The sequence below is a fragment of the Dendrobates tinctorius genome, unplaced genomic scaffold (genome assembly GCF_039654945.1).
Source record: "Dendrobates tinctorius isolate UK_male_01 unplaced genomic scaffold, ASM3965494v1 ptg000224l, whole genome shotgun sequence".
NCBI lineage: Eukaryota > Metazoa > Chordata > Amphibia > Anura > Dendrobatidae > Dendrobates > Dendrobates tinctorius.
In genome coordinates, this window is record NW_027361891.1 from 11066049 (window position 1) to 11078559 (window position 12511).

Below are 12511 nucleotides of genomic sequence, written 5' to 3' on the forward strand. Positions count from 1 at the left end.
AGGGATGTGGATTTGCCAGAAAGTGCTCCTCCACCCAGCACTCGCAGTGCATCATTGACACCGGGAACATTGGCCCACATGTCAGATTATGCCTTGCGGATCCTAAAAAGGGACCCCCGCATTGCCAAAATGATGAACGATGACGACTACTGGTTGGCCAGCATCCTGGATCCACGCTATAAAGGCAAATTACAAAACATCATGCCACAGGAGAACCTTGACCTAATATTGGCTAATTAACAAGCAACTCTGGTAAATCGGTTGCTTGAGGCATTCCCAGCACACAGCAGCGGTGATGGTTCTCACACGAGCCGTACGGGCCGGGGGCAGCTTGGCAGAGGTGTTCGTGGTGCACACAGCAGAAGTGGCGTTGGAGACAGGGGTTTCATGACAATGTTGTGGACTGATTTTTCAAATACCGCTCACACAACTGGTAATGCTGCATCGATGGAAAGTGACAGGAGACAGCAGTTGTCAACTATGGTTACAAACTACTTTTCCTCCCATATCGATGTTCTCCCACACAGGTCATTCCCCTTTGACTATTGGGCCGCTAAACTGGACACCTGGCCTGAATTGGCCCAATATGCCTTACAGGAGCTCGCTTGCCCAGCTGCAAGTGTGCTATCGGAAAGAGTCTTCAGTGCAGCTGGATCAATCCTGACAGAAAAAAGGACCCGTCTGTCAACCCAAAATGTGGATGATCTAACCTTCATTAAAATGAACCACGCATGGGTTTCCAAGGATTTTGTCCCACCTTCCCCTGATGACACATAGGGTGACAGAAAAATGGCTTGCTTTGGTCCACCTCTTCCTGGTACTTCACCTATTTCGCCTTTTGCATCAGTTGAATGTCCAACATCAACATATGCCACTTTCTAAAACTCCCTAACTGTGCTGCCTCCCCCCCATGGCCGGGGTCACCACCTAGCACACAACACCGTGCGAGTGCCGTTGCCCTGGACAGGTGGGTAGGCCGACTCTTGGGCGCGGGCACTGGCACAGGGTCCCTCATAGTGCAATCAAGTGTCTCTGACGGTGGTGGTGCACACCCGCCGTCAGACACACGGCTGTACTATGAGGGGCCCAGTGCCAGTACCGACGCCCACGAGTGTGCCCCCCTTGCTTGGCCAGAGCCCCAGCATTTGCAATCTTTACCTCTCCCTGCTCCTCCGCTGTGTAATCTGGGCCGTCAAATCCATACTGTGCCTGACACCGTCTGAGCCTGCCTCATGCTGTATAGACATATATTTTGAATGTGTACGCTATCCATACATGTTATCCGGGGATACGGTACCCTTTCTAACCTTTGTGCAATGACGTGCAATCCATACTGGGCCTAACACCGTCTGAGCCTGCCTCATGCTGTATAGACATATATTTTGAATGTGTACGCTATCCATACATGTTATCCGGGGATACGGTACCCTTTCTAACCTTTGTGCAATGACGTGCAATCCATACTGGGCCTAACACTGTCTGAGCCTGCCTCATGCTGTATAGACATATATTTTGAATGTGTACGCTATCCATACATGTTATCCGGGGATACGGTACCCCTTCTAACCTTTGTGCAATGACGTGCAATCCATACTGGGCCTAACACCGTCTGAGCCTGCCTCATGCTGTATAGACATATATTTTGAATGTGTACGCTATCCATACATGTTATCCGGGGATACGGTACCCCTTCTAACCTTTGTGCAATGACGTGCAATCCATACTGGGCCTAACACCGTCTGAGCCTGCCTCATGCTGTATAGACATATATTTTGAATGTGTACGCTATCCATACATGTTATCCGGGGATACGGTACCCCTTCTAACCTTTGTGCAATGACGTGCAATCCATACTGGGCCTAACACCGTCTGAGCCTGCCTCATGCTGTATAGACATATATTTTGAATGTGTACGCTATCCATACATGTTATCCGGGGATACGGTACCCCTTCTAACCTTTGTGCAATGACGTGCAATCCATACTGGGCCTAACACCGTCTGAGCCTGCCTCATGCTGTATAGACATATATTTTGAATGTGTACGCTATCCATACATGTTATCCGGGGATACGGTACCCTTTCTAACCTTTGTGCAATGACGTGCAATCCATACTGGGCCTAACACCGTCTGAGCCTGCCTCATGCTGTATAGACATATATTTTGAATGTGTACGCTATCCATACATGTTATCCGGGGATACGGTACCCTTTCTAACCTTTGTGCAATGACGTGCAATCCATACTGGGCCTAACACCGTCTGAGCCTGCCTCATGCTGTATAGACATATATTTTGAATGTGTACGCTATCCATACATGTTATCCGGGGATACGGTACCCTTTCTAACCTTTGTGCAATGACGTGCAATCCATACTGGACCTAACACCGTCTGAGCCTGCCTCATGCTGTATAGACATATATTTTGAATGTGTACGCTATCCATACATGTTATCCGGGGATACGGTACCCCTTCTAACCTTTGTGCAATGACGTGCAATCCATACTGGGCCTAACACCGTCTGAGCCTGCCTCATGCTGTATAGACATATATTTTGAATGTGTACGCTATCCATACATGTTATCCGGGGATACGGTACCCTTTCTAACCTTTGTGCAATGACGTGCAATCCATACTGGGCCTAACACCGTCTGAGCCTGCCTCATGCTGTATAGACATATATTTTGAATGTGTACGCTATCCATACATGTTATCCGGGGATACGGTACCCTTTCTAACCTTTGTGCAATCACGTGCAATCCATACTGGGCGTGAGAACGGCTGGAGAGCTGTTAAGCAAGCTACAGCACCTGTCCAGACAAGTACAGGGATTCCCTAGCGAGGAGACTTATTTGATTGTTTTCTATGTTGGGACAGCAATTTTTGGGGAGCACTATACTCTGGAGAATGATAGATGGGGCCCACCATACACTGGAACATTCCAAAGGTGGACATCAGACACTGGAGCAGCATTTACAGGGCCCATTATACACTAGAGCATTAGAAATGGGGCCCATTATGTTTGGAGCATTATTTGGGCCCATAAGACAGTGGAGCTTCATCCATGGGGACCAACATATACTGTAGCATTATGTGGAGCTCATCATATACTGTTTCAAACATTATATGGGACCAATGATTCTGTATGGAGAAATAGATGGGCCTCGTCATGAGATGTAAAAAGTGAGGTATTTTTCATTGTACTATACCGCTATTTCTCTGCCGTATCGGAGCATGATGAGTTGTGGTATGTGTTAAAGGGGCGCTCTTTCGCCCAGGGCACATGAAAACCTGCAGCCAGCCCTCCCCCCCCCCACAACTTTAGCCAAATAACCCCCATTTTTCAGTGCGTAACTTGTATTATGAAGTTAATTAAGGTTGACAAGCTTAAGTAAGAAGAATTGATGCTTTTGGCATTCAAATGGGCACTGTAGGTGTGTTTCCTGTCCTCCTCTCACTGCCGACTTTTATTCCCCATTGACTTACATTGGGTTTCGTGTTTCGGGACGACCCCGACTTTTCCCTATAATCGGACGATCTTGCTCGACCCGACTTTTGGAAAAGTCGGGTTTCACGAAACGAAACGCGACCCTAAAAAAGCAAAAGTCGCTCAACTCTAGTAGTAACACTTACAGTGCCCTGCGTTATTTACATGCGCTATTACTATTCACTTACTACAGGGTATTTGCGCATTTAGTGAAAACTGTGACTATCATAACTGCTGCAGCCAGTATACCAAATGATACATTGCTGGAATCAGGGTCTCTGCCTTTACTGTCAGATAACACCAAAAGCCTATTGACATATTCCCATTAAGAAAAATAGTTATCTTGCAATTTTCACACTGTCCGCTGGAGCTTGTTTAGACTTACACTTCCTTTACTTTCAGGAAAGGTTTACAGCAAGTCTCCATATTCTCACAGGCAAGGTTACAAATGTCAGATAACCCCTCTATACATATCTGCGGACACAGGATCCACCAATCACAATAGGAGATGTCACACCTGACCCTGCTCCACCTCCGTAATGACCTTTGCACTTGATCATGAGATCCTGCAATACAAACTATAGGATCAGGACCTTTCCAAAAACATTAGGAAGTTAGAGTCTAAAAAATCCCTTAGTGGCCAGTGTGAAAATTGCAAGATTTCGATTTGGAAATTTTTAATACAGATTGTGCTATGCTAAAAAGGAAATAAATAAAAAAAATTACCAAACATTTTTTAAAAATACATTTAACACAAAAACTTATTTTAATCAATAGGTTATTTTATGATTATGGCTTTCCTTTAAAGGCAACTTGCCACCATGAAAATGCAGTCTGATCTGCAGACACCATCAAAAGGGAGCTGAGTGGGATATTTGACTAGTGGGCAGTCCTATCCTACCACTGTATACACACTTATGAAAATAAAGCTGTCAGTCACTGATAAGACCACCCACTGGACCCAAAATCCTAGAAAATGCAAAGTCTTAAATTACTAAAGCACAGGTTATACTGAGTCTTTTCTCCTTTTCTCATAAAACTATGTATATATCAGTATATTCAGCTCCCCCTGCACTATAAGATGTTGCCTGCAGGTTGGACTGCATTTCCGTACTCACAGGTTCTCTTTAATCCAAAATGTTGCACTTTTGACACAACTTGAGTTTGGGCTAGTTTAGTGACTCAGTCCAGAGTGTGTCTGTCCCTTTAAGTAATACTGAATTGTGAGTAGCTTCTGTACACTACTGTTCACTCTCTAACTGGCTCTCTACATTATTTGTGAGCTGTAATTCTTAATTTCTAGTCACTTCCATTTTAGATGCAATGCATTTATGATTTGCTGTGATCTGTCGCCATCTAATGGTGAAAGTGTACAATGACTCAATTATTGTTTTGTAAGGATCTGAGATGTGAATTTGGTCTCCCATTGGTCAGCTCCTAGTCACATGGTCAATAGGAGGAGCTGTTATCCAGGCAAGTCTAGAATGTTCTTTAAGGTACCGTTACACTAAGCGATGCACCAGCGATCCCGACCAGCGATATGACGCGGTCAGGATTGCTGGTGCATCGCTAAGTGGTCACTAGTGAGCTGCCACACAGGCAGATCTCACCAGCGACATAGCAGCGGTCGGGGGTCGCTACTTATCTGTCAGACGCGGCGATCCTGACGTCCTCCCGCCCGCCTCCACGCGTCGCTTGTCGGCGCCACAGGAAGCCCAGCAGGAAGCGCCCGACGAGAAAAGGTCCAGGACGTTCTCGCGCAACCAGCGATGAGCAGCGGGGAAGCCGGTCGGAGGTAAATATCAGACATAGCGATATCGCTAGCAATATCACTGCTACGTCACAAAATCGGTGATGTTGCAGCGATATTGCTAGCGATATCGCTATGTGTAACGGGGGCTTAAGTCTGAGGGATGCCTTCAGGGTGAGCAGAACACACGTGGAGGATGTTTTTACCTCAAGATCTCTTGCAGGCCTAAAAGCCTGAGTTCCCTCTAACCTGTACAGAAATCAATCTAAAGTCTTTCTGACAGGATTCACTACATCTAAAGTATTTATGACTGGATTCACCACATCTAAAGTATTTATGACTGGATTTACCACATCTAAAGTATTTATGACTGGATTTACCACAGATTCTACATTCACCAATAAGTACTTGTGCATGTGCTGTGACACACTGTGGAGCTAACCCCAAGTACAGGTCTGTAACCTCTAATTGCTGCGTCTACCTCCTTCTGTAAACTATCAAAAGACACTGTCCAGTGCTCTTAAAGCTCCAGACCCCAATCACATCTCCGTATCTAAGTGTGAACTGTAATTGCCGCTGAGTACCCATAAGAGACTGTTCCTTATATGTTCCAAGTTATAATTCCCGTTCCTGCTGAAGTAAAAGCAACTGTTATCCCCGAGACCGGTGTGTGTCATACTTCCTTTGGCTGTGGACATCGTGTGGGGGTGGATAGCAGGGAACGTTCAGCCTGGTCATTACACTAGGATATATTAAAGGCTTAAACAAGTGATCAATGATTGACCCATAGTGGTCCGACTTCTAGCCAGTGTGAGCAGACTCAGCTGTGGCATACTACTTAAAGGGGACAAAGTGCGGGAGCGCTACCCTGATTACCTACTCTCTAAGACCACACAGGCATTACACATCACAAGGCGACATATTGAATAAGACTGGTGAACGGTCGAAACGTCATAGTCGCTTTTTCACATTTTTTCCTTCTCTGCTCCACGAACATTATATGCGAACATATAAATAAATTTGTCTTCTTGGCATCACTTTACAGATAGAGTGTGTGGTGAATTTTCTTTATTTTTGATCCGGGGTCCTAAGGGTCCATTGCACTATTGGACAGAGTGCAGGCCAATTTATCCTACGTTGCCTCTACACTTAGGCATTGCTGTATTTTATTGGTGGGTGGTGTTGGTGATAGACGAGGCAGTACTGCTGGTATTACTAGGTGTTAGGAACGGCAGAACGCACTAAATAAAAATAAATAATAACGTGCGTTCGCTGCTCGGGGTCCACCGTGCAGTAGGTGTTACACCGCTGCTAGGTAATGACAGAGGAGCAATTTGGCGGTATGATGCGCACGGGTTCAATTTCACCCGGAGTGCGCAGAGCAGGCTCTGTTCACACACAGAGGTGCCGCAACAAAAACATACAAAATGCTGAACCTGTTAGAGACACAGGCCTCAGGTAAATGCACACATGGTATCTGGTCGCAGGAGCAGGACCCAAGACAGAGGACCTGCGTCCCTCTAGACCTACCATGTGTGCAGCGTCGCTTCTGCGAACGCCAAGAAGGGCTGCAACTGCAGCGTGGCGTAGGACACTGCCGCTCGACGACAAAGCCAGAAAGCAAGCGCAATGTCGGACGCTAGCGTAGCGGTGTGGTGTGCACAGTGGCTTAAGACTTGCGACTGACTGGCGCTGACTGCTAAACTAATTCCCTATCCACATGCGTAATATTAGAGGGAAGGGGTCTTATAATGAGTCAGTCACCAGAACCATACATCCGTCACCATTCACACATAGCAAGTATAGTCTATACTAGCGCATGGCTGAACGGTCATGCGTGCTTTTTATAGCTGTGCGGGACCTTCCAGATCTCCGAGATGGACCAATGAGATCTGGAGCAGGACCTGGACACATGACTCCCGATCTCAAATGGGAGATCGTCTCGTGAGCATGCCCAGTAGGAGCACAGAGGAACTTAGTCTCTGGAGCGGTCTGCTGCAAACTAATCTTCTCTCACAAACAAAAAGCACAGAATGACAAATGTGCCAAAATATCTTGCAATAAGACATATAACAGTAATCAGCAAGTGCTGATAAAAGGTAATAACAAACACAGGGTATTTAGTCGATACGTTTTTTTGCAAAAAATTGTATGCCAAGCTGCTTCACCAACGTCAAGGTAACCCGTATTGAAGCAGTCCCTATCTAATGTATTTAAAACCTGAACATATGAACAGTGTCTAAATGAGCAGGATTAAGACAGGCTCTTTCTGGTATGGGCACGTGGTGCACGACAGCTCCTTATGTGCATGTCACACAAGAGAGGGGTGGGGTCTCTCAAATGATGATTTGGCATACATTTTTTTGCAAAAAAACGTATTGACTAAATACCCTGTGTTTGTTATTACCTTTTATCAGCACTTGCTGATTACTGTTATATGTCTTATTGCAAGGTATTTTGGCACATTTGTCATTCTGTGCTTTTTGTTTGTGTTTCAGTCAGGGTGGTGTGAACATGGTCCAACAGACTTGTTCACATTGTGCATGTCACATGTGTGTTTTTAATAAAGTAATCTTCTCTGCAGTAGATAGACAGCAGGAGACTGCGGATTGTGAGGCTCTGGATTCCTGCAGAGCAGACGCAGAAACCAGACGCCTAACACTAGGTAATGCTGGAGCTGTCAGCTAAGAATACTGGTGTGGCAGTGACTTGTAGTTCCACCTAAGCAGGGTATTTATCTGCTGTCCAACTGATCTGCAGATATAATATGCTTCTTGCTGTGGACTATGGTGCAGTACCACATCCAATTTAAACTGATAGGAGTCGTGGAGTTTTCCACTTATTTGGTTTACCATATACTGTACATCTCTAGTGCTATTTATTTACAGATCTCCTGTTCCTCACCTAACTTGATCTGGACCTTGTTGCTCCATAATCCCATCTGATTTTCACCCTGGCTTGTCTGGCTCCGATTTTGACTGATCTCCTGGTATCTTACCCTAGCTATTTATCCGACTACGGTTTTGGCTCCTGATTTTGTACCTGTTTTAGTCCCTTCAGATACTGCCCATCTTGTCTTGCCTCTGGTCACAACTAAAGATGCGTGAACCGCTTGATGTTTGGGTTTTTTTGGGTTCAGCAAACAGTTAAAAAAAGGTTTGGTTCAGGTACCAGAACTGTACCCAAGACCAAACCCAGACCTCATTCACTTGAATGGGTGGACAGAGCATCCAGTGTTTGCCACACTTTATCAAGGTTGGTTATCAAGAATAGAGGGGTCCCCATGATGCTTTTTTAAAATTATTTATTTCTTTTTTTAAACAGCATAAGGTCCCCCCATTTTTGAAAACCAGCCAAACTAAAGCAGATAGCTGGGGGCTGGTAATTGTAGGCTGGTAAGAGGCAATGGATGTTGGCCCCCCAGCCTAAAAACAGCAGCCTGTAGCCCCCCAGAAAAGGTGCATCTATGAGATGCGCCAATTCTGGCACTATGCCCGGCTCTTCCCACTTGCCCTCTAGCGGTGGCAAGTGGGGTTCATATTTGTGGAAAAGATGTCACTTTTGTATTGTCTGGTGACATCAAGCACATGGGTTAGTAATGGAGAGGCGTCTATAAAACACCTATCCATTACTAATCATATAGCTTTATTGTAAAAAAAACACTGAGCAAGAATAATGTCTTGTATTTGAAATAAAAACAAAACACACTTTTCCTTTTTTATTTAAAAATAACAAACACAGTTATACTCACATAACGCCCATTCAATTGAAGCCCTTGTCTCCTGTAATAAACTAAAAATAAAAAAACAGCAATATCCCTCACCTGTCTAATGCCATAATCCATGTCAAGGGATAAACAGTTTTCAATCTGGATGGTGCCAAGATGCAACTGTCCAGGCTGAGAACCATTGATGAATGAGCGGCTGCAAGCACAGCATCAGTGAGCAGCGGTGACCTCAGCATCAGTGAGCAACTGGGCTGAACTGCAGTGACCTTAGCACTGTGAGAAAAAGCCAGTGAGTTCACCGCAGATAACCGTGGGAATGCAGCCTCAGTGACCCACGGTAACTTTGGTGATGTCACCGCTAGTCACTGAGGCTGAGCTCGCAGCAACTCATTGCTCAGTGGTTATCATCCTGGATGGGCGCATCTTGGCACCATCCAGATTGAAAACTATTTATCCCCAGACATAGGTTATGGCATGGGACAGAACTATGGACAGGTGAGGGATATGGTTGTTTTTTATTTTCCATTTATTACAGAGCTTCAATGGAATGGGAGTTAGGTAAGTAAAACTGCGTCATTTTTAAATAAAAATGGAAAATTGTGTTTTGTTTATATTTCAAATAAAGACTTTATACTTTCTGTGTATTTATTAACAACTAGCTGAAGAGCCCGGCGCTGCCCGGGCATAGTAACTAACTGTGGTTAGTTATAACAAATTATAATTATCCTCCATCCCATAGTCCCGTGCCCATATACCCATCATACATATCCACCATCCCATAGGCCCGTGCCCATATACCCATCATACATATCCTCCATCCCATAGTCCCATGCCCATATACCCATCATGCATATTCTTCATCCCATAGTCCCATGCCCATATACCCATCATACATATTCTCCATCCCATAGTCCCATGCCCATATACCCATCATATATATTCGCCATCCCATAGTCGAGTGCCCATATACCCCTCAGACATCCTTCATCTCATAGTCCCATGCCCATATACCCATCATACATATCCGCCATCCCATAGTCCCATGCCCATATACCCATCATACATATCCTCCATCCCATAGTCCAGTGCCCATATACCCATAACACATCCTCCATCCCATAGTTCCGTGTCCATATACATATCCACCATCCCATAGTCCCGTGCCCATATACCCATCACATATCCTCCATCCCATAGTCCAGTGCCCATATACCCATCACATATCCTTCATTCCATAGTCAACCATTATGACATCATAATGAGCGGCGGGGCTTGCAACCTATGATGAGTCAGCAATGCCATGGCAACCATTGTGACATCATAATGTGGGGCGGGGCTTGATACGCACATACTGCTTCCCCATTATGCAAATAGGGGCATTATGACATCATAATAAGGGGCGGGGCTTGACACACACACACACACACTTTTTCCCCATTATGTAGATGGGGCAAAATTGTTTGGTGAATTGGAATGCGTGGGGTTAAAATTTTGCCTCACAACATAGCTTAGGATGCTCTCGGGGTCCAGACGTGTGACTGTGCCAAATTTTGTGGCTGTAGCTGTGACGGTGCGGATGCCTATCCCGGACATACACACACACATACATACATACACACATACATACATACATACATACACACTTTGAGCTTTATATATTTGATATATCTATAGGATAAGTAATGGATAGGTGTCTTATAGATACCTCTCCATTACAAGGCCGTGGGCTTGATGTCATCGGACAATACAATGGTGACATCAATCCCACAAATATGAACCCCACTTGCTACCGACACAGGGCAAGTAGGAAGAGCTGGGCAAAGCACCAGAACTGGCTCATGTAATAGATGCATCTTTTCTGGGTGGCTGTGGGCTGTTGTTTTTAGACTGCCCCTTACCAGACTGAGAATACCAGCCCCCAGATGTCTTCTTTAGCTTGGCTGATTGTCAAAAATGTGGGGGACCCCAAACCATTTTTTTAAATTATTTAAAAGCTGCCCACAGCTGTCAGTTTTGCCTGGCTGGTTATCATAAATACAGAGGAACCTGTATTTTTTTTAACTATTTATTTAGAGCGCAGGCAGTGGCTGATGAATACTCCCATCAGCCACCGCTTGCTCTGCCTGTTATTAGTGGCAGCAGTCATCGGCTAATGGAAGTAGTTGTCACAACAACTGACGCCGGTGACCGGAGGTAAACTTTTTACCTCCGATTACAGCTGTGAGCTCTCACTGTCATTTGACAGCGTGGGAACCACGGCTCTCTTAAAGGCAATAATGATTTAAAGTACTGTCGGTCATACTCACAGCTGCAGGGTCACGCTGACATCTGTCAGCATGTCCCCACAGTACTCTGACCGACAGTAATGATCTTACCACGATCACAGGCGCCAGTAAGATCACTGCCTTAGTTGAAACTTGAACATTTACCGACTTTTGCGGAAAATGCTCGGGAATCCGAAAATTTTTCTGTTTAGTTGCCAGCCTCTGAGAGGTTTTACAACTATATGCTATTGAAGCAGTAAACACAGACTGTCAAAAAGTAAAATAGCAAAAAAAAAATTATTATTTTGAAATAATTTGAGAAAATAATATAATTTTTGGAACCTTCTAACAGCTTTTTTTTAAATGTTGTATTGCAGTATAGATTATTACCTACAGTAGCAACAAGGGAATTATTATGTAGGATTATGTACAGTGGGGAAAAAAAGTATTTAGTCAGTCAGCAATAGTGCAAGTTCCACCACTTAAAAAGATGAGAGGTGTCTGTAATTTACATCATAGGTAGACCTCAACTATGGGAGACAAACTGAGAAAAAAAAATCCAGAAAATCACAGTCTGTTTTTTTTTCATTTTATTTGCATATTATGGTGGAAAATAAGTATTTGGTCAGAAACAAAATTTCATCTCAATACTTTGTGATATATCCTTTGTTGGCAATGACAGAGGTCAAACGTTTTCTGTAAGTCTTCACGAGGTTGCCACACACTGTTGTTGGTATGTTGGCCCATTCCTCCATGCAGATCTCCTCTAGAGCAGTGATGTTTTTGGCTTTTCGCTTGGCAACACGGACTTTCAACTCCCTCCAAAGGTTTTCTATAGGGTTGAGATCTGGAGACTGGCTAGGCCACTCCAGGACCTTGAAATGCTTCTTACGAAGCCACTCCTTCGTTGCCCTGGCGGTGTGCTTTGGATCATTGTCATGTTGAAAGACCCAGCCACGTTTCATCTTCAATGCCCTTGCTGCTGGAAGGAGGTTTGCACTCAAAATCTCACGATACATGGCCCCATTCATTCTTTCATGTACCCGGATCAGTCGTCCTGGCCCCTTTGCAGAGAAACATCCCCAAAGCACGATGTTTCCACCACCATGCTTTACAGTAGGTATGGTGTTTGATGGCTGCAACTCAGTATTCTTTTTCCTCCAAACACGACAAGTTGTGTTTCTACCAAACAGTTCCAGTTTGGTTTCATCAGACCATAGGACATTCTCCCAAAACTCCTCTGGATCATCCAAATGCTCTCTAGCAAACTTCAGACGGGCCCGGA

General features: G+C 44.8%; 1 protein-coding gene across 1 annotated transcript in view; it reads right to left on the minus strand.

The window, feature by feature from the left end:
* The window catches only part of PTPRR (protein tyrosine phosphatase receptor type R), a 350468-nt gene that overhangs the window by 15313 nt on the left and 322644 nt on the right, over positions 1-12511 (minus strand). The gene's annotated exons all lie outside the window — the stretch shown is intronic.